General features: G+C 41.8%; 1 protein-coding gene across 1 annotated transcript in view; it reads right to left on the reverse strand.

Moving 5' to 3' along the window:
• Positions 1 to 20,190, reverse strand: part of TGM4 (transglutaminase 4) — a 172,678-nt gene extending 152,488 nt beyond the window's left edge. The window contains exon 1 of the mRNA XM_030209285.1: positions 20,118 to 20,190. The gene's annotated coding sequence lies outside the window, so the exon portion shown is untranslated. The remainder of the gene's footprint in view (positions 1 to 20,117) is intronic.
• Positions 20,191 to 22,912: the final 2,722 nt, after the last annotated feature.

Consider the following 22,912-nt stretch of genomic DNA (forward strand, 5'->3'; position numbering starts at 1 on the left):
AGCAAGCTAGATACAACTAACAAGGTGCTTCCTAAGCACTACTCTGGCAAGCAACCAGAAGAGCTCCTAGCACTAAAAGGGAAGACAGGGGAGCCACAAGGAGGGAAGCTAACACATAAGCCAAAAGTGCTTCTAAAGCACCAAACACCAACAGCAAAGACTGCAATGCTCCTAATAGCACAAACACCAGAAGTACTTCTAACAGCAAACTCTGCAGTGATCCTAACAACACCAAACCCTGAAGTACTTCTATCAACAACAGAGCTTCCAAAGCCCTACACACAGCAATGCTACCAAAACCAAGAGGGAACAGAAGGGAACCAAAAGGGAAAAGCAGGAAAGCTAAACACACTGCACTAACACTAACCTGGCCCTTAGCAAAAGCAAGCAGGGAAACTAGACACAACGTCAGAAGTGCACACTGCACCACCCTACCTACAGCAAACACCACTGTTGCAAAGGCCCTGAAGGAAAGAACCCACTTCCTTATCAAGGCCCTCCCTGATGATGTTACACTCCCTAGACCTAGGCAAAAGCACACTGACCCAGAGAGGCCCAACCCACACCAATGCAAAACCGTGAAACACTTGAAGCCAGTACACCCAAAGAGAGTTAGAGCAACTCAGACTACACCCACAGCTGCAGTGAAGAGACAATTAGAGCCTTGCTGCTGGAAGCTGCCAGCACAGAGAGACAGAGCCAGCTCAGAAAGGACAGAGAAAAGAAACAGAAGCCAGCTAAGAAGCTGACCCCCAGGAAAGAGGTAAGTTTGAGAGGGGTTCAGACCCCAATCATAACAGCATGCTTCCAATCGTCTTCCCCCTTCCATTCTACTCACAAGTTGACAAATTATTATCTTCCTTTCTATGGTCAAATAAGCCTCCAAAGATTGCTTTGAGGAAACTTAAATGCACCAGGGAAAAAGGCGGAGTTTTATTTCCCGACTTCCTAACTTATCATAAATCTTACATTTCACAGCAGGGGTGCAGATGGTTCTTCCGCACTTCTGAATACAAGCCCGTGTGGCTGCAATTGGAGGAGGCCATGGTAGCTCCTCTCACTTTACCGCTTCTTCTTACTGCTTCTTCATTTCCATCACATAGAGTTAATCAGATTATAGTCTCCACGGTCAAATGTTTATTGGACCTCGACAAATTTCAAGCAATACCTCTCAGTAAATCATCACATCAGTCACTTTGGTATAATCCGCATATCTTAATAAATAAAGCTCCATTCTTTTGGAAAGAGTGGATAGATAAGGGAGTCTTCTATCTGTCTGATATTGTTAATGCTGATAATAGTTTTTGGTCCTTTTCTGAGGTGGTATCCAAATTTTCTCTACCTCCTACTATGTTCTTTCAATGGATGCAACTTACTCATAGTGTGAAGGCATCTGTTGAGCTGGCATCATTGTCATCTCAGCTGCCTTCTTTATTTGCCAACGCCCAGACACTAGTATTAGCTGGGCACACAGCTTCATCTATTTATAAAATTTTTATTAACGCAACACACAACTTCAATACTGCCCTTCAACATAATTGGCAGCTTGATACAGAGTCTGTGGTAGATGAAAATATGTGGTTCTGTTTCTGGTCTAAAGTTATGAAACCTCTTTCCTCTGCAGCGGTTTTGCAGTCTATGTTTTTTTTATATCATAAAACCAATTGGACTCCTCAAACTTGCTACTGCTGGCCTGAGCTCATCAGACAAATGTTGGCACTGTTTGCTGCAAGTGGGTACTTTCTCTCATATGCTATATGAGTGTCCTCTGATCTTTCAATTCTGGAAGGCTGTTTGGAATATTATACAAAAACTTTTGCCCATAACTGATGACCTGACTTATTCAATTGTAATTTTTAAGTCCGTTCATGCAACTTTTGATTTGACCTCCCCGCAATCAAAACTATTGGACATTCTCCTCACTATTGCTCAACGGCATATTTTGCAAAACTGGAAAAACGCACAGTTGCTGAATATTTATTTCTGGTGGAATACAGTCCTGCAGCATCAGAAGTTTGAGCTCGCCATGGCTGCGAAAAGTCGGATGATAGTATCTAAGAAAAACATTTGGTCTATTTTGGACAACTACCTCCAAACTATTCAGGCCACACCTTAAACCAGTACAAATGACTTATTTGTTAAACATCTGGATGCTTTCCCCTCCTTTTTTCTCTTCTTTCCTTTCTCTTTTTTTTTTTTTTTTTCCTTTCCCACCTGTTGTGTTTCTTGCTTCCTAGGTTTTTCCATCATTGTTTTCCTGTTATTTGTATTCTTTGAAAATTAATAAAATATTTGGAAAATGTCCTATTACACTAGTAGTATACTATGAAGAAAAGTAAGCACCTACTTTCCTTTACAGAGGAGGATCCAAATATTTGTCTTCTAGGCGCTCCTTTATACAATTACTCTGTGTCTGCATGGCCTTCTGATGATGACTCGAGTCAAGACAGCCTGATAGTCTACTCTTTTCTTTATTGTCCCTTTTCCCGTTGTCCCTTGTTCTTTGTATCTTTCATTCAAATTCTTCATTAAAAGGTAGAGAAACAGCATTTTTAAATGCCTGTAAATTACAGTGGTGTGCAAAAGTCCTGCATCACCCATGCAATAATGATAACTCATCTCTGACCAGCTTTCTGCCCAAATGTAAGGTGGAAAATATTACATATCATTTTATTCAGAATTCAAGTTTGCATCAGTTGTATGTGTATTTTTAAAATATTTTTCAGCGCCTATAATAGTTTTTATCCTGCCCATTGGTATCCATTAGGAGCTTTTTTGTCCGCTACCTTCTTTTTGTAGCATCGAAAGGCTGACTTCCATTTGGATTTATTAGTATTATCTTTGTTCTTTCTCCATTGCTTTTCAAGGTATCGACATTCCTTTTTTTAGGATGGATAGTTCCTCTGTAAACCATGGCGAATTTCTGAATGTCTTGAAATTTTTTTTTGTTACATTTGTACCCCGCGCTTTCCCACTCATGGCAGGCTCAATGCGGCTTACATATTGTATACAGGTACTTATTTGTACCTGGGACAATGGAGGGTTAAGTGACTTGCCCAGAATCACAAGGAGCTGCCTATGCCTGAAGTGGGAATCAAACTCAGTTCCTCAGTTCCCCAGGACCAAAGTCCACCACCCTAACCACTAGGCCACTCCTAGGCTTTCACCATGGTGTCCCAGCGGGATTTGATCGAACCATGTGTAGGAGATGTGGTAGTGAGGGAATCTGTTTGTTCCAACCAGAAAGTGGCCTCTTTGATTTTACCTCTGGTGAAGATGAGTTTGGATGACTTGTGTCTGGTTAAGCTTAACATACTGATTTATCAATGGTGAAATCCAGTTGGAAATGGTCAGACCATGGTACTGGCTTCCATTTGAATGAACTAACCAAGCTATTAGGATAGGACGTCATGAAGTCTAACATTTGTCCTTTTTCATGAGTTGCACCCTTGGACAATGTAGCTAGTTTGCAATCCTTCAGGAATGATTTGAAGTTGTGGACTATAAAATAATGAGTGGAGTTGAATGGGTAGATGTGAAGCGTCTGTTTACGCTTTCCAAAAATACTAGGACTAGGGGGCATGTGATCAAGCTACAAAGTAGTACATTTAAAACAAATTGGAGAAACTTTTTCTTCACTCAACTTGTAATTAAACTCTGGAATTCGCTGCCAGAGAATGTGGTAAATAGGTGGTTAGCTTAGCAGAGTTTTAAAAAAGATTTGGACGGTTTCCTAAAGGAAAAGTCCATAGACCATTATTAAATTGAACTTGGGGAAAATCCACTATTTCTGGGATAAGCAAATGTTTTGTACTTTTTTGAGATCTTGCCAGGTATTTGTGATCTGGACCGGCCACTGTTGGAAACAGGATGCTGGGCTTGATGGACCTTTGGTCTGTCCCAGTATGGCAATACTTATATACTTATGACATTGGTGTCTGCATCATTTTCCAAATGTAGGTTTAAGTCTCCCAGGAAGATAATCCTTGAGAATTGTGACATGGCATAGGAAGTAATCTCTACAAGTAGTGGTTCTGCCTTGGACCATGCTCCCGGAGGATGGTAAATGAGGAGTAAGTTGATTTGATCTGCCTCTTTTGAATCATCACAGAATTTGCATAGCATGTGTTCCAGTTCAGGGAAAACCCCAGAACTAACTAAAGACATATGGAAAAAACTCTTAAAGACAAAAGCAAGTTCGCCTCCTTTTTCACCCTGTCTTGAAGAATGAAGAATACCAGAACCGGGTGGATAGATGTGGGGCAGTATCAGACTATCAACTTCTGTGAGCCATGTTTCTGAGATTGAACAGAAAGTCCAGATCTGAAGATTCTAGCAGATCCCTGAATAAGAGAGCCTTGTTTCCCACAGATCTAGTGTTGATATAGATGGCTGGGACAGGAGTGAGTTGAAACTTGTGTTCCAAAGGGAAGAGTTGTTTGGTTAATTGCAAAAGGTATCGTGTTTTTTTAGCCATTTTGTCCTGGTCCGTAACCATAGTAGTATTCTGATGGAATATACTGTCATTGTCTAGCAGGTATCAGGTATACAATTAGGGTGTTTCTTAGTACAGGGTTTTCTAGACTGATTATAGATTACGGGAATAGGATTAGGCACTAAATTATCTGGTAGGTTTCCGCCCAATGTGCTCAAGAGGGCTAAGCAAACCCATGTGAGCCACTTCATGGTGATAGTTGTTTGAGCTAGTTTAAGTCAGTTGGGTTTAGCGCTCTATCAGTTTTAAATGTGCGCTATTAAAGATTTCAGAACTGAGTTCTCCTTGAAGGTAGAAGCTACCGATGGTGAGGAGAGGTCATGGTGTCTCAGGAACTCATAAGGTGGGGAGGTGTGGATATGTCAGTGTGGCAGACTTCAAAATGACTCTATGACTTACTGTAATTAGGTATGGTTCCTCATTTAAGCTCCCATTCTTCCAAAGTCAGATGTGCAGCAGTAGGGAGAGTTTATATCGGGTGAGAGGACACAGTGTAGCTCTCATGTTATAGAGTTGCTCATTTCCTTTGTTTGCTGAAGTATGGTTATAAGTACAGAGCTGAGCAGGTCATGTGTTTGGAGAGAATTGACCTTAAGCATTCCTTGTGTTCCTCTAACGGGCTGCAAACTGAGTGAGAGTGCAGCATGAAGCAGAACAAAATGGGCCTAGGAGGGTGGAGTTAGACTCTGTAGACCCAAAACAAATTCTGCAGAACTGTCTGTCCAAACTGACTGTCACATATATCCTGCTCAAGGCAGTAATGAGATGTGAATGTGTGGACTGAAGACCACGTCGCAGCCTTGCAAATGTCTTCAACGAAGGCTGACCTTAAGTGGGCTACAGATGAAGCTATGGCTCTGACATTGTGAGCCCTGACATGACCCCCAAGAGATCAAAAGAAACTAAAAGTTTTGGTGGACTGTCTTTAGGGCCTAGTCCGCTCCAAGTAATGCTCATTTGCAGTCCAAGGTGTTCAGTGCGCTTTCGCCAGGATGGACATGGAGATCGGGGGAAGAATGTTGGCAAGACAGCTGACTGGTTAGGATGGAACTCCAACACAACCTTAGTGCATCTGCCACTAAGGCCTGAAGCTCACTGACCCTGTGAACTGAAGTAGTAGCCACCAAAAATATGACCTTCCAGGTCAAGTACTTCATATGACAGGAATCAAGTGGCTCAAAAGGAGCTTTCATCAGCTGGGTGAGAATGACATTGAGGTTCCACGACACAGGTGGAGATTTGACAGGGGGCTTTATCAACACCAAACCTCGCATGAAGTGAACTAGAGGCTATCCAGAGATGGGCTTACCCTCTACACATTGATGATAAGCAGAAGTTGCACTGAGGTGAACCTTTATGGAGTAGGTCTTGTGACAAGACTCGAAGAGGTGCAGAAGGTATTCAAGCAGGGTACGTGTAGGGCAGGAAATAGGATCTAGGGCTTTGCCCTCACACCAGACAGCAAAGCTACTGCATTTGAAAGAGTAACATCTCTTAGTGGAATCTTTCGTGGAAGCCAGAAAGACCCTGGAGACACCCTCTGGAAGACGCAAGGAAGCAAATTCTAAGCTCTTCTCTCAACATCCAGACTGTGAAGGCGAGAGACAAAATTTTGGGATGCAGAAGAGATCTCTCGTCCTGCATGATGAGGGTCAGGAAAACACTCCAATCTCCACGGTTTTTCGGAGGATAACTCCAGAAGAAGAGGAAACCAGATCTGACAAGGCCAGAAGGGAGTGATCAAGATCATGGTCCTGTGGTCTTGCTTGAGTTTCAGCAAAGTCTTCCCCACAAGAGGAATGGGAGGATACACATACAGAAGTCCTGTCTCCCAATGAAGGAGGATGGCATCCAATGATAGTCTATCATGGGCCTACAGCCTGGAACAGAACTGAAGGACTTTGTGATTGGACTGAGTGGCAAAGATATCCACCAAGGGGGTGCCCCACACTTGGAAGATCTCATGGGCAACGCCCATGCTGAGTAACCACTCATGTGGTTGCATGACCCTGATCAGTCCGTTGGCCAAACTGTTGAGTTTTTCCACCAGGTAAGTGGCCTTGAGGAGCATCCCAAGCTGGCACACCCAACGCCACATCTGGGCGACCTCCCGACACAGAGGGTGTGATCCAGTGCCCCCCTGCTTGTTCGTGTAGTACATGGCAACCTTGTCGTCTTGTTTGAATGAGTACAATTTGGTTGTTCAGCCAATCCCTGAAAGCCTTCACAGCGTTCCAGATTGCCCTGAGTTCCAGAAGGTTGATTTGGAGATCTGTTTGCTGGGCTGACCAAGCACCTTAAGTACAAAGCCCGTCTAAATGAGCTCTCCACCTTAGGTGGGATGCATCCGTCGTCAGCATCTTCATGAGCCTTAGAATTTGGAATGGGAATCCCACAAATTGATTTGATTTGTCCACCAGAATAGGGACTGAACCAGCTCTGGCGGAACTCAGATGACATCCTCTAGGTTGCCCGTGGCCTGACACCACTGGGAAGCTAGGGTCCACTGGGCAGTTCTCATGTGAATCCGTGCCATGGGTGTAACAAGTACAATAGAAGCCATGTGGCCCAACATCCTCGACAAACAAAGATATTGGACAGCACAGTTAGGGAAATAAGATTAAGCTGGAACTAAGCCAAAGGCCAGCAAACAGAGATGAAGATGAAGCAAGGGCGGGAGAGAAGGGGGGAGATGGGGGAGACCAAAGAGGAGAGAGGGTGGGAGATATAGGGGATGATGGAAGAGAAAACGAGGGGGCAGATAGGGTGTGGCAGGGGAATGAAGCTTGAAGAGTTTGTATTTTGGAAGCAAAGAAGGAAGAAATATTTGTGGCTGAAATACTGTCGGGAGTGAAGAGGTGGAGGAAAGCCTTGACAAATCAGAAACCACAGTAAAGGGCATCTTTGGACAACTGACTGATCTCTTAATAAAAGACAAATAACATGAATGGCGCAGCTGTTTTAGGAGCGCCCGATACTGGTATAAGACTGGAAAGCAACTGGTGAAGGCGATCTGCAAAGCGCAGCTGTCTCTTAAGAGGTCTGCAGTTACCATGGGGCATGAGAAGATTTCATTGAGTAATTACGGAGCAAAGCCAATAAACAGGATCTCCAAATGGTAGCTTGGTCAGCAAGAGGGCGGTAAGGAAATCCTCAGGGAGAGAAGAAAAGAGTGGGGGGAAAGCACTGGGATTGACAGGGTAGTATGGTGTGGAATACCTAAGAGAGGAACGGGCATAGCAAAGAGGTTTGTTAAAAGTAAATAAAAAGGATAAAAGGGCATGATCTGACCAAGGAACAGGAGTGCCACAAAGGTTATTTAATATGACAGGGTCAGAGACTCTAGAAAGGGCAAGGTCGAGCGTGTGACCAGTTGAGTGAGTAAGGCTCAATTCAGAAAAAAGGGACAAAAGTTTATCAAATGGGGGTGAAGGCAAATCAGGGTGAATGTTGAAATTGCCCAATACAAGAAGATTTTCAAACTGGGTAACTGCATCTGATAAGAAGTGAAAGAGACTATCTTGAAAAACAGGATTTGCAGAGGGAGGGATGGACACAAAGAAGAAGAAAGGGAAGGAAATGGGAAGAATTGAGACGAAGTAGAAAGGAAGAAGTTGAGTAGAGATATCCAACAACAAGAAGGCGAAGGGAGCCAGAAGAGCCACACCCCTGCCCCTTTTGTTCATGCAACATGGGGAAGAGTACTTGCATTGGGTACTATTTTCTTTTTGATCTTCCTGTGTATCTGGTAAAATTCCAAGATGTTAATTTTACTTTCTATGATCCTGTACAAATATAAAAGTTTTAATGGATAGGAAGATATGATCAGTGTAGTAGGAGCAGGCAAAGTTGGGTCTTATATATATAGGCATAAATGTGAAGTAGGACTGCATTTCTGAAGTAGGATGTGAATAGAAATCAAACAAAATAAAACATGGAAAAGAAAAAAAAGATGGTACCTTTTTTATTGGACATAACTTAATACATTTCTTGATTAGTTTTCGAAGGTTGCCCTTCTTCGTCAGATCGGACTGACGAAGAAGGGCAACCTTCGAAAGCTAATCAAGAAATGTATTAAGTTATGTCCAATAAAAAGGTATCATCTTATTTTCTTTTCCATGTTTTATTTTGTTTGATTTCTATTGATAACCTTAAGAGTGGACTAACACGGCTACCACACTCCTCTACTGAAGTAGGATGTGAAAACTGTAAGGTTGTTTATAGCTGTTCTGCATGCTGTTTTAGATTCTTTAATTAGTAATTTTTCAGTTTGTATTTTGCACTTCTTATCTTTTCATTACTCTTTAGTATTTAATTTTATCAGGGCTGCATTTGATTAAAATTTGTAATCGTGATTAATCACACAACAAAGGTATTTTTCTTTTTCCTTTTTGATTTCTTCTCTAAGTAAAATTGCTTATTTTTCTCTCTCCTAAATGGCAGATGACGTTTAATGTGAGCAAGTGCAAGGTGATGCATGTGGGAAAAAAGAACCCGAATTATAGCTACGTCATACAAGGTTCCACGTTAGGAGTTACGGACCAAGAAAGGGATCTGGGTGTCGTAGTTGATAATACACTGAAACCTTCTGCTCAGTGTGCTGCTGCGGCTAGGAAAGCGAATAGAATGTTGGGTATTATTTTTATTTATTTATTTATTTATTGCATTTGTATCCCACATTTTCCCACCTTTTTGCGGGCTCAGTGTGGCTTACAATACGTTATGAATGATGGGAATAAACATTGTTACAACTCGGTTATGGATTACATTGTGAGGAGTTATGCGAGACAAAGTCAAAGTATCATTAAGGAATATACAATGGTAAAGAGCATTGAGACCTTGGAAGGAAACAACGGGAGACTAAAAGGGCAATATATACTAATAGGAAGGCATTTGGTATACATTTTCTATGAGTAAAGGTATGAGTGTGGTGAGATTACGGGGGATGAGAATTCAGAGTGGCTGTATTGATGCATTACTGAACTGTGAGTGTGGGTTTTGTGTGTTTAGGTTCGTTCCGTAAATTTTCTCAAAAAGATGGGTCTTCAATAGTTTGCAGAAGTTGGTTTGCTCGTAGATCGTTCTCAGGTGTCGCGGCAGTGAATTCCAGAACTGCGTGCTCATGTAAGAAAAGGTTGATGCGTGCAGCGCCTTGTATTTCAAGCCCTTGCAGTTGGGGAAGTGGAGATTGAGGAAAGTTCGGGATGATCTTTTGGCGTTTCTGGGTGGTAAGTCTATTAAATCGGACATGTAGGCTGGGGCTTCACCGTGAATGATTTTGTGGACTAATGTGCATACTTTAAAAGTTATGCGTTCCTTGAGTGGGAGCCAGTGCAGCATCTCTCGTAAGGGTCTTGCACTTTCATACTTTGGTTTTCCGAAGATAAGTCTGGCTACAGTATTCTGGGCCGTTTGGAGTTTCTTCAGTATTTGCTTTTTGCAACCTGCGTATAGTGAGTTGCAATAATCCAGATGGCTGAGTACGAGGGATTGCACTAAGCTGCGAAAGATGGATCTTGGGAAGTATGGTCTTATTCTTTTCAGTTTCCACATGCAGTAGAACATCTTTTTGGTTGTATTGTTTGCATGAGTTTCGAGTGTTAGATTGCGGTCAATAGTGACTCCAAGGATTTTTAATGTTTCTGAGATTGGAAGGTTCAGTTTTGGTGTGTTTATAGCGGTGAATTCATTCGTGTTGAACTGGGAAGTGAGTATCAGGCATTGAGTTTTTTCTGCATTTAGTTTCAAGCGGAATGCATCTGCCCAGGTGTTCATGATGTGTAAACTTTGGTTGATTTCATTGAAGATTTCTTTAGTGTCTTGTTTGAAAGGGATGTATATTGTTACATCATCGGCGTATATATAAAGGTTGAGGTTTGGTTTGATAGGAGTTTTGCCAAGGGGATCATCATTAGGTTGAAAATGGTTGGTGAGAGGGGTGATCCTTGTGGTACTCCACATTCAGGTGTCCATGCAGCAGACGTGATTGAATTTGATGTGACTTGATATGATCGTTGGGTTAGGAACCCCTTGAACCAGTTTAGGACATTTCCTCCAATGCCAAAATATTCAAGTATGTGTAGTAGGATTCCGTGGTCAACCATGTCGAAGGCACTTGATATGTCGAATTGTAGGAGGAGTATATTGTTGCCGGTTGCAATCATTTGTTTAAATTTAGTCATAAGGGTGATTAATACTGTTTCTGTGCTGTGATTCGACCGGAATCCTGATTGGGCCTCATGCAGTATTGAGTGTTTGTTTAGATAGTTTGTGAGTTGTCTAGTTACCATTCCTTGGGTTATTTTGGTTATTAGTGGTATGGATGCTACCGGTCTGTAGTTGGTTATTTCACTTGCGCTTTTCTTTGTATCTTTGGTTATTGGGGTGAGTAGAATTTTTCCTTTTTCTTTAGGGAAAAGTCCGTTTTGTAGCATGAAGTTTACGTGGTTCATTAGGTCTGTTATGAATTGTTGAGGAGCTGATTTCATAAGGTTGTTTGGGCATGTGTCTAGATTGCAGTGGGATTTGGCAAATCTTTTAAGTGATTCAGAAATGAGGTCTTCTGATAGTGGTTCGAATTCGGTCCAAGTTCTGTCTGCTGGGTATGTTCCGTCTTCTGGGTCTAGACAGTCTAGTAGTGTGGCGTAATCAGTAGGGCTGGTGGGTATTTTAAGTCGTAGTTGTATAATTTTCTCTTTGAAGTATTTTGCGAGGTTGTCAACATCTGGTATGTCTTTGCTGTTGTTTGTAACTGGTGTGGTGTCTAACAGTTTGTTCACAAGGAAGAAGAGTTTATGTGTGTCTTTGTAGTTTGGTCCTATTATTGTTTTGTAATGTAGCCTTTTAGTCTGTTTTATGGCATATTTGTACTTCCTCCGAAGTAGTTTCCAGTCATTTAGTGTTTGTTCATCTTTCTTTTTGTTCCATGCGCGTTCCAGTTTCCTGACTTGTGTTTTAAGTTTTTTCAGCTCTTCGGTGAACCATGGGTTTGATTTTTTCCTGTGTGGTGATCTGGTTTGGATTGGGGCGATTTTGTCTAGTGTTGTTGTACATATATATCATCCCATTCTTGGAGGAATTGGATGGTGTCAGCATTTGTTGACCATTTGTTCTGGTAGATCTGTTGCCAGAATGTTGTGGGGTCTATTTTTCCTCTTGTGGTGTATGTTGTTCGCTTATGTTTATTGATTATGTTCATGTGTGTTTTACGCCAGTAGAGAGAGACATTTGCTTTATGGTGATCTGACCATAATGTAGGTGTCCATCTTGTCAGTAAGTGTGATAGTTGAGTCTGGGTCAAATTTGTGTGTTATGATATCTAGTGTGTGTCCTTTTTCGTGTGTTGGCTGTGTGTTGGGTTCGTGCAGGTCCCAGAGTTTTAAGAATTCTTTGCATTCTCGTGTGCCTGTTGAGGTTTCGTCTTCAAGATGTAGGTTAATGTCTCCTATTATAAGTATGTTTGAGGCAGATACACATGTGTTCGATATGAAGTCCATGAGTTGTGTTTGGGAGTCTTGCCATTTTCCTGGTGGTCTGTAGAATAGGATTGCGTTAAGGTGTCCTATGAGGTTTGGATGATTGATTCTTGTCGAGGCAATTTCAAGTTGTGGTGAGGTAGATTCACCCGTGGTTGTGATGGTGAATTCGGGTTTGTAAATTATGGCTATTCCGCCCCCTCTTTTACCATTTCTTGTCCAGTGGGTGATCTTGTATTCTGGTGGGCATGTTTCTATGATGGCGGGGTCAGTGGGGCTGTGGAACCAGGTTTCTGTGATAAATAAATTATCTGTGGTGATCCAGTCTAGTATATCTACTGAGTTGCTTACTGCTGATCTTGCACCGCTCAATATCCTAGTTGTATTGAGCGGTGTGGTTCTGTGGGGAGGTTTGATGTGTTTATTTTTATTAGTTGTCTGTTTCTTCGGTGGTTGAATTTGTTGTTGTTGTTTTCCTCTTTTTGTTGGTGATGTTCATACCCGGAGATTTTTCCGTTTGGTTGGTTGTTGTGACTTTGGTTTGGTGAATTGTTGGTAGGTCGTACATAGGGTTGGTGTAATGTTGGTGGGTTGTTATGGATGTTCTTTAGAGTGGGCATTGTGTGTATGTGAGTGTTTTATGATATGTGGGTTATGGGGTTGTCATTGTTTGGGTTGTGGATTATGTTTGCGTGTAAGAGTAGGGTGAGACAATGAATGGTTAAGAGTGTTTTACTGGTATTCATATCTGTGTTTAAGGCGCTGTGGCAAACATTTAGCTGGTTTACATTCAAAGCGAAGCAAAACTTGCATTTGTGTTTTAGCTTAGCGACATTTCATACTGATCATATTTGGCTCATAATCAGAGCAAAGCAAAACCTGTATTTACATTTGGAGCATAATAAGGCATAATAAGGCAAACATTTAGCTGGTTTACATTCAAAGCAAAGCAAAACCTGCATTTGCATTTAAGCTTAGCAACATTTCATACTGATCATGTTTGGTTCATAATCAGAGCAAAGCAAAGCTTACATTTACTGTTGGAGCATAATAGTGAGTGTTACATGTTAATCTAATTATCTTATTGCACAAGGTGGCTCATTTGTCTGGTTCAGAACAAGCCAAGTGAGATAATTACATTTAAATTAAGTTGTTAGCAGTGCAAGTACAGAGCTATTTCCTTACCTTGTCTTTAAAGCAAAGTAAGGCAATTGCATTAAATCATTACAGGGAATAGCGATATTTGGCTGAGCAGTTCATTTGCCTTCTGTGTATAATATTTAAGATATTTAAAAGCATCTTTATTAATCCTTACAGGGAATGGTGCTATTTAAAGCAGTGAAGCAAAGTATAAACTTTTAAATCCAAGTTGAAAGCGGTGCATGCAGTAAAAGCTTTCAATTAGAGCGAGCAAAGCAAAGTAGAGCTTTCAATTAAAGCGAGCAAAGCAAAGTATAGACTTTTAAATTAAGCATAGTAACATAGTAGATGACGGCAGAAAAAGACCTGCACGGTCCATCCAGTCTGCCCAACAAGATAACTCATATTTGCTGCTTTTTGTGTATACCTTACTTTAATTGTACCTATGCTCTTCAGGGCACAGACCGTATAAGTCTGCCCCACCTCCCAACCACCGGCTCTGGCACAGGCACAGACCGTATAAGTCTGCCCAGCACTATCCTCACCTCCCCAGCCCTGCCTCCCAACCCCGGCTCTGGCACAGACCATACAAGTCTGTCCAGCACTATCCCCGCCTCCCAACCACCAGTCCTGCTTCCCACCACCGGCTCTGGCACAGACCGTATAAGTCTGCCCAGCCCTATCCCCGCCTCCCAACCACCAGCCCCGCAGGAAGCTGTACATGCATTTAAAGCAAAGCAAGCAATTATTTTAGTTATTACGGGTTGTGTTTTTATTATTATTAGGAAAGGTATAGAAAACAGGTGTGAGGATGTTATAATGCCATTGTATCGCTCCATGGTGCGACCGCACCTTCAGTATTGTGTCCAATTCTGGTTGCTGCATCTCAAGAAAGATACAGTGGAATTGGAAAAAGGTGCAGCGAAGGGCAACGAAAATGATAGCGGGGATGGGACGACTTCCCTATGAAGAAAGACTAAGGAGGCTAGGGCTTTTCAGCTTGGAGAAGAGATGGCTGAGGGGAGACATGATAGAGGTATATAAAATAATGAGTGGAGTGGAACAGGTGGATGTGAAGCGTCTGTTCATGCTTTCCAAAAATACTAGGACTAGGGGCATGTGATGAAACTACAGTGTAGTACATTTAAAACAAATAGGAGAAACTTTTTCTTCACCTAACGCATAATTAAACTCTGGAATTCATTGCTGGAGAGCATGGTGAAGGCGGTTAGCTTGGCAAAGTTTAAAAAGGGTTTGGACAGTTTCCTAAAGGACAAGTCCATAGCCGCTACTAAATGGACTTGGGAAAAATCCACAATTTCGGGAATAACATGTATAGAATGTTTGTGCGTTTGGGAAGCTTGCCAGGTGCCCTTGACCTGGATTGGCTGCTGTTGGGGACAGGATGCTGGGCTCGATGGGCCTTTGGTCTTTTCCCAGTATGGCATTACTTATGTACTTATGCACTTCCCAGCAATGGATAGTGCTGTATTTTATTATAGTATTAAGCTAATTTGTTGGGGTTGTTTCTTGGCTTATCAAGATTTTACTGTATTTTTTTTCATTTACAACTTTATGTCACAGCCGTGCTCCCACGTCCAAACTCACCTTTTTCCAGTGGTCGGGCTCTGCGGATTCTCCAGACGGCCTTGTCCCTGCATTGATGCATCTGCTGCCTGTTTCTACTACTACTACTTATCATTTCTATAGCGCTACTAGACGTACGCAGCACTATTTCCCTGTTATCCAAGCCTCATTCTGGTGTTCCTGTATTCAAGCCCCACTCCAGTCTATCTAGGCCTTACTCTGGTATTCCTACATCCAAGACTCACTTCAGAGTGCATCCAAGACTCACGTCAGAGTCTATCCAAGCCTCACTCTGGTGTTTTTGCATCCAAGCCTCATTCTAGTGCACCAGAGGTTTTGACATCATCAGAGAGGACCTTTATAAGGAACTCTGGGACTTTCATGCTTTGCCTTTGCAAGAGGTCTCTTAGCCTTGTGTTTGTGTTACCTGTTTGGATCCAGTTCCTGCTTAGCTTTGTTCCTGTGTCTTGTCCCTGAAGCCTTATTCCTATATGCCTTGTTTTCTGCCTAGCTTTGTCCCTGAAGCCTTATTCTTGTATGCCTTGTTTCCTGCCTAGCTTGTTCCTGAATCCTTGTTGCTGTGCTCCTTGTTTCTGAACCATGTTCCTGAAAGTCTTGCTCCTGCAAACCTTGTTCCTGAAGCCTTGCTTCTGTGTAACTTTGATTCTGCCTAACCGTGTTTCTGTGAGTCTTGTACTAAAAGCTTTGCTTCTGCAATCCTTATTCCTGAAAGCCTTGCTCCTGAGTTCCTGTCTTGTTTCCTGCCTAGTCTTGTTCCTTTGTGTCTTGTCCCTGAAGCCTTGTCTCTATGAGTCTTGTCCCTGCCTAACTTTGTTCCTGTGAGTCTTGCTTCTGAAGCCTAGTTCCTGTGTTCCTGGTTTCTGTTACAGCCAAGCCCTGTTCCTGGTTCCTGTGCAGTTAAGCCCTGTTCTTGCCTTGTCTTTTGTTTGTTCCTGTTGCCTAGATCCAGCCCTACCCTGTTTCTGCCTAGCACCAGCCCTGCTTTGTCTACTATATCTTGCCTTGTTTTGCTCTCTCTCTTGTCTGAATTCAGTTCTTGCCCTGCCTACTCTTGCCTTGTCTGAACCCAGTTCTAACCTTGATTCTATGTCATACCTTGTTCCTGTCTGGGTTAGGTTTTAACTCTGTTGCTTTTCTCTCTTTGCCTTGTCTGGATCCAGCTTCTGTCTGTCTTGCCTGTCTGCTTTGTCCGGTTGTGCCTAGCCTTGCCTTGTCCAGTCCTGTCCAGATCCAGTCCTTGCCTTGCCCTTGTCTTGCCTTTTCTGGACCCAGTTTTAATCTAGTTCCAAGTCTTGCCTTGTTCTGCCTGGGTTCCAGTTCTAGCCCTTTGCCCTGCTTCTGGTTCTAGCCCTTTGCTTTGCTTTCCTTGCCTCATCTGGATCCGGTCCTTGTTTGCTTTACCTTGTTACTTCTGTCCTGCTTATTTTAGCCTAGCCTAGCCCAGCCTTGTCTAGTCTCATCTGATTTGTTCTAGCCCTGTCTTATCTAGCCTTGCCTTGTCTTGACCTGCCCTGTGCCAGCCCAGGGGACTTGTCTGCCGCAGCTCCGGCTTCTGCCCAAGGACTCACCAATCCTGAATCCTTGACACTTTAATATACAATACAGCATGTATAATCCAGAAAGGAAATATAAAAAAAAATTTTTGCGGGCAACCAATATAGATTTTTCCTGATGTGACAAGAATAATTCAAGAGCAGAAGAAGCAGTTCCTAGCTCTGAAATCTAGGGTAATAGTTATTAATGCTACTTTTTTTCTTGCGTTTCCCTTGCAGGTATGTTGTTCACCTGCAAGGGAAACAGTATTTTCTTCTTTGTCATTTTGCATTTAGAGAGATTTGTTTTGGAACAAGAAAAGAACATACTCCTGGGGGAATTCTGCGCTACTGTGCAATGCAGAATTTGTGCAGAATTCATCTCCACAAACTGCACAGAATTCTTCCTTTCCTGCACAGAATTCTGTCCAGTCTGCCTTTGCAGGCAGAATGGCACAGATACTGGCAGCCGGAAAGTGACCCCCTCCTACATACTCACAGGTTCAGCGCATAGTCCTAGATTGGACTACTTCCTCCTTTGCTGTGGTGGTTCCTTTAAGCTGCGCAGATATACAGAGGCCTACACAGCTCAAAGGAACAGAAAAGCAGCCTGATGTGCAGCTCTGCAGCTCCTCCTCCTCCTACCGCGCTGGACTGGTGAGTGTGCAGGAGGGGAGGGAGGGGTCTGGAAAATGTAGGTGGAGGGTGACTGCAGGGAGGGCAGCTCGAGAAAAAGTGGAGTGTGGATGCAGGGAGGGGGCTGGAAAAAAGGTAGATGGTGTGGATGCAGGGAGGCGGGATGGAAAAAAATGTGGATTGAGTGTGAGCACAGGGATGCAAGCTGGATAAAAATATGGAAGGTGTGTATGCAGGGGGGACCTGGAAAAAAGGTAGATGGAATGTGGGTGCAAGGAGGGGAGCTGGAGTGTCGGTGCAAGGAGGTGGTTCAGTGTAGGGAGGGGGCTGGAAAAAAGGTAGATGAGGGGTGTGTGTGTACGCCATAGGAATAAGATGGAGATCTGCATGTAAGTGCATGGGAAAATGCAGTGGGGGTAGGGGTATTTCATGCCTGGGGAGAATCCAGCTCTTATAATAGAGGAATTCTGCACAAAAAAATTAGAAATAAAGTGTGCAGAATTTTCAATTTTTTGCACAGAATTCTCAATTTTTTGTGCAGAATTCCCCCTGGAGTAAACAACAAGATCAAGATACAGAGTTAGGGCTTAAGTTGTGAATGTTAATTCCATTGATTATATACTTGAAGTTTGTTGTTTTATTGACCTCAGTTTTTCTTCTTGACATAGACTTGAGGTTATATTTCTGTTGTAATGTATTTCAAATTTATTGTATTTCATTTTGGAAGTTGTCATTTTTAAAATTTGCTAATTAGACCCCCCCCCTATAATATCTCATATATAGTAGATATAGGTCCCTTAAGCAGTTGTATTAAAGCTATTAAGTAAAACCACCTATACTCCCATAGATACATTCTCCTACAGAGACATCAGCTATAATCAGCAATGAACACACTTTTTTCAATCAGTTTTAATATAGTTGCATACTGAAATTTACTGTGTACCTATGGTTTAATTTTGTTTCCATTTTATTCATTAGTAATATCTGCATTGCAATAAAGGTATTACCTACAACTATTTTGCTGATCTTTATTTCTGCATAATGTTAGACCACAGAACAAACCCCCAGGATTTTAACTCATTCCCCCCCCCCCCCCCAATCCCACTTTAGGCTTCCTAAACAGCTGAGTCATCAGCTATCTATAATAGCAATGTCAACTCTCCAGCTATTCTTACAGTGCTACTGTCAAAAACCATGAGCAAATCTGCAGTGAGTAACCCGATGACCCCCAGCTGCTTCCTTATAATTCATTTTTACATACTTCAACAGCAATAAACTGTTGTTTGCTATGAGGGAATTAAGATATGGTTAACTCCTGTGAGAATCTGCACTCCATTTTCAGGTTAATGATTATCTGACTGTACATAGTAGAGTCTGATTGCAGGTATTGCTCCATCAGGAACCAGTAACCCAGCCTTCCTCCTGGCTTGGATTTGTATTCATATTTTCACATCCTTATAACATGACACAAATATAATCTGAGTACTCTGACTACGAATTATTAAAGCACTCTGTCTAGAATTTTAAGACACATCATCATGTATTCCATGGTAAATCATCTTAGCTTGGCAAAGCTTATCCAGAACGAAGCAGGCAGGAAGTTTTCTCCTAGCTAATCTACCACTTTTGGCACATAAGTATCTAAACTGAAGAGCAACTTTATTCTGGTTCTACATAAGGGGTAGAGCTTGAGAAACAACAGGGGTCAGTTTTTATTACAGCAATGTACTAGAATGCTTTTAAATTCGCAAACACAAGTGTGTGCGTAAAAAGCACAATTAGCATATATAAACTAGGCATTTGCTTTTGTGAGTCTACATGCAAAAACAATATTACGATTACAATTAATCAGAACGATTTCACATTATCATCTCTTATTAAAATACTGGGGTTTTATTTGGATAGTAGGCTATCCTTAGAACAACAAATAAACTTTTTAGCTAGGAAAACATTTCTGCTCTGCAGAAAACTTCAGCAGATTCACAAATACTTTAAAGAAGACCAGTTTAAGATATTAGTGCAGTCCATAATTTTGGAGTCAACTAGATTATTGTAATATTACTTATACAAGATGCACAAAGTATTTAAAAAAAAAAAAAAAAGGATCCAAACCATTCAGAATACTGCTCTTCGCTTGATTTTTTTCTTTGAAAAAAATTAGATAGACTGTCCCAGTATTACATTAGGCTACACTGGCTTCCGGTGGAAGCGAAAAGTTTATTTAAATTGTCATGTTTTTTTATATACAGTTTTACATGGTTTGGTACCATCTTATTTTTATGCTCATTTTAAGATATTGGAAGGTAAGAAGAAATATAGGAAAGGGAATGATATTTTTTTCATCTTCCCATCACCTAACGGTGTAAAAAAGACAAAACATTTTGAATATCTATTGGCTTTTCAGGCCACTAGATATGGGAAAGAAATCTCACCTAAAATTATTCTGTCTGCTTCATATGGGGAATTTCATCAAAATATTAAAACTGTGTTTAAGAAGTATGATTTAGCTTCTTCATAATTTTATGTTTGATGAGGTCCTGTTAATCTTGCCCCCCTGTTTACTAAGTCGCACAGCAATGCCGATACAGCCCATTCAAAGTGAATGGGCTGTGTCAGCATTAGCGCACGGCAGGCACTAATGCAGTTTAGTAAACAGGGAGGTTGATGTTTTATTACTGAAATTCCTGGATTTTGACCAGTTTCTTATTTTTGTTGACCGCTCTAAAAAGCAAGACTTGAGCGGGTTACAGGCCTTTTTATTATTATGATTATTATTATGTTAAGTACGTAAAGAGATGGAAAGTTAAACAAAAGCTCATTACCTACTCATCCATCAATGAGGTACACACACAAACTGCTTCGTAAACATGTTATTGTGAGAAATTTAACTGCAACTTGAGTGGTGCAGTACAATTTTGGGTGATAAAAGTTCATAAGTGAAGCACATACACATACATTACTTTCTGGTGTCATTGGCAAGTCATTAACATTGCCCGTTAATAAATGCGTACACAAGTGATATGAAGTGCTTTTTAGTGCTTAGATACCTTAAGTTGCCTGGCTCAAAGTTGGCATGATCCTTTTTTGGTTCTCTAATTCCCAGCTCAGAAGTAGATTGAGTTTCCTTTGTACATACCCTGAAGCTCTTTTAATTTATTGATTAAAAATCTTTCTAGTCAGTAACCATTAAGGGAAAAGCCATACACAATGTGATTAAGCTACAGCACTCACCAGTGGATTGATCTGTACTTTGCCTTCTGTTCAGTTCTGCAGCCCTGCCTCTGCTCTTTTACAAGGAGCTACCCTCCTTTTATTGACATCCTGACCTGGAGTGGTAGCATGTGCCACCACCAAGGGTGTGACATTTAGCAACAGGGAGTTACAGGAAAGAATGGTATATTTTTAAAGAAAAATGTAATTCCACCATGATGAAATATGACTGCAGTAAATCAATCCATCAAATATTTTGACAGGCGACCAACAGAAATAAATACAAAGTGATAACTTGGTATAATAGCAGTCAATAGCACAGCACAAGGAACTGGTTGGACATGTCCAGTAGCCACCCAGCTAAATTAAACAACCCATGTCAGCAGCTCCCTTAAAGAAGAACTTTTATGACTAATGTTTGCAGAGGCGAGAATAGATTTTTAGAAGCCATTGTTAACTAGGGCAATTCATTTACACAAGAGTTCATGGATATCTGTGGAATGCTACAGGTTGAGCACAAGACTACATAACTCTCCTCCTTACTCATGGAAGAACAGAAAGAAAAGTATTTTTCAATGTATTTTAACTTGTTATTGCTCTGTTATTTGTCTTTAACATGAAACAGGAAGCACACAAATGAAACACAAACCCGATACTATAATGTCTGTCTAGTGAAAGGCCTGATCTGTTGCAGTGAGAATGATTTACAACCTTCCCCCCCCCCCCCCCCCCCACACCCTTCACTGCCTATTACCCTGCTTACATGTGTCTGAGCCACTGCATTCCTTGAGGGCCAGGGTCTGTGGTCCATGTTGGCCCTTCCTGGCACACAACTACTCACATCAGCTCAGAACATATGCCCTCCTCCAACAGCCTGATCCAGCCATGTAAACCACCATATCTCTCGCTGCCAGCACCATCATTTCCAGTGCTGAGCATCCCCTGTTATAATATTTGGGACAGACACCATTATTTTCATAAAGAGTAGCTGGTTTTAAAATATAAAAGTACTGAGTCTTCCGGAGGGGAGGAGTCAAGATGGCGCCAACACGCCGAGAGTAGCGAAATCGCCGGAGAGTGCAAGCTGTTTGTTTGCTTTTTTTTTCCCCTTCAACGATGCCGTACACTAAAAGAAAGGGGACGGTGAGAGCCTTACCCTTCCAGGCTCGCACGTCCTCTCCGGTGCAGCGAACACTTGACAGTTTCGCCACTCGGCGCCCATCAATTGAGACTGGAGGAGAAACTCCGCTTGACGCAGGGGCAGGGATCCAGGCATCACTGGAGGGTGAGATATCTCTGTCTCCTCCAGATACTGGTAATCCACTCTGTCCTGCCACAATTTGAGAGGGGAGAGCTGAACCATGCAATCCGGAAGTCGGAGAAGCTATGGCCAGCGGAGAGGGCCCCCCTTCGGAACTGGAGTAGGCAGTAGAAAGTATCCCAACGCAGGGAGACCCACCCAGAGTAGTAACGCTTGACACGTTTTGGCAGGCAACGGAGAAAATGCAAGTTCTTATAATTAACTCTACACAAGAAACCAAAAAGCTTGCAATTACTGTTGACCAACTTTCCAAATCTATGGAAAAGTTGAAGCAAGAGTTAAAAGATCAGGAAAAGTGCTCTCAGGAAGAAACTGTTAAAATAAAAGAAAATGTTTCAGCAGTAATAAAAGAGAATATAAATATGCATCAAAGGATTGAACAAATTGAGAACTATAACAGAAGATTGAATATGTGAATTCTTAATTTTCCAAAGCCAATAGGAATCTCACCATTTGATATGTTTAAAAAATTTCTCGTGTAAAATCTAAAGTTTTCCTCTCAAAATATTCTGCCAATAAACAAGATTTTCTTTTTACCTACTAAGAAAAATCAAGATGGGACTCCTGTTAACTTAGATCAAGAAAAAGCTGAGGATTTGAAGGATATTTAACTGATCCTGGAGGACTCATTGTCCGAGGTAACAGATAGAGCTACTCTCCTAATTTCTTTTGTATTTGAGCAAGACTTTAATGCTGTATTAAAATTGTATTTTAAAAATATCCAGCAAACGTTTTGTGGACAGAAAATATGGATTTTTCCAGACGTAACAAAGATTACTCAGGAGAGAAGGAAACAGTTTCTGGAAATGAGAGAGGAAACTAGGTCTTTGGACGCAACATTCCTACTCGCTTACCCATGCAAGTGTATTATAAAATATCTAGGTATAAAATATGTGTTTTTTGTGCCAAACCAATTAAGAGAGTTCATAAACCTGAAAAAGATTGTTAAGCTATGAATCCAGTATAACTTAAATGGAGATGGTGGCCTTTCCTTAGAAAGTTTCAATTTAGATTCCCTGAATCATTATAGAGTACCCCCCCCCCCTCACTTAAACATTGTGGTCTAAGGTAGACATAGAGGGGCATAATCGAACAGAAACGCCTATCTCCATGGGCGTTTATCTCCGAGAACGGGTCCGTGAAGGGGCGGAGTGAACCTTATGTTCAAAAAAAAAAATAGACGCCCATGGTTTATTCGCCAAGGTGTGAGCTGGGCGTTTTTGCTTTTCACCGATAATGGAAAATGAAATCGCCCAGCTCAAAAACGAATACATCCAAGGCATTTGTTCGTGGGAGGGGCCAGGATTCATAGTGCACTGGTCCCCCTCACATGCCAGGACACCAACTGGGCACCCTAGGGGGCACTTTTACAAAAACAAAAAAAAAGGTAAAAGAGCTCCCAGGTGCATAGCACCCTTCCCTTGGGTGTTGAGCCCCCCAAATCCCCCTCAAAACCCACTGCCCACAAGTCTACACCAGTACTATAGCCCTAAGG

The sequence above is a fragment of the Microcaecilia unicolor genome, chromosome 1 (assembly GCF_901765095.1).
Source record: "Microcaecilia unicolor chromosome 1, aMicUni1.1, whole genome shotgun sequence".
Lineage (NCBI taxonomy): Eukaryota > Metazoa > Chordata > Amphibia > Gymnophiona > Siphonopidae > Microcaecilia > Microcaecilia unicolor.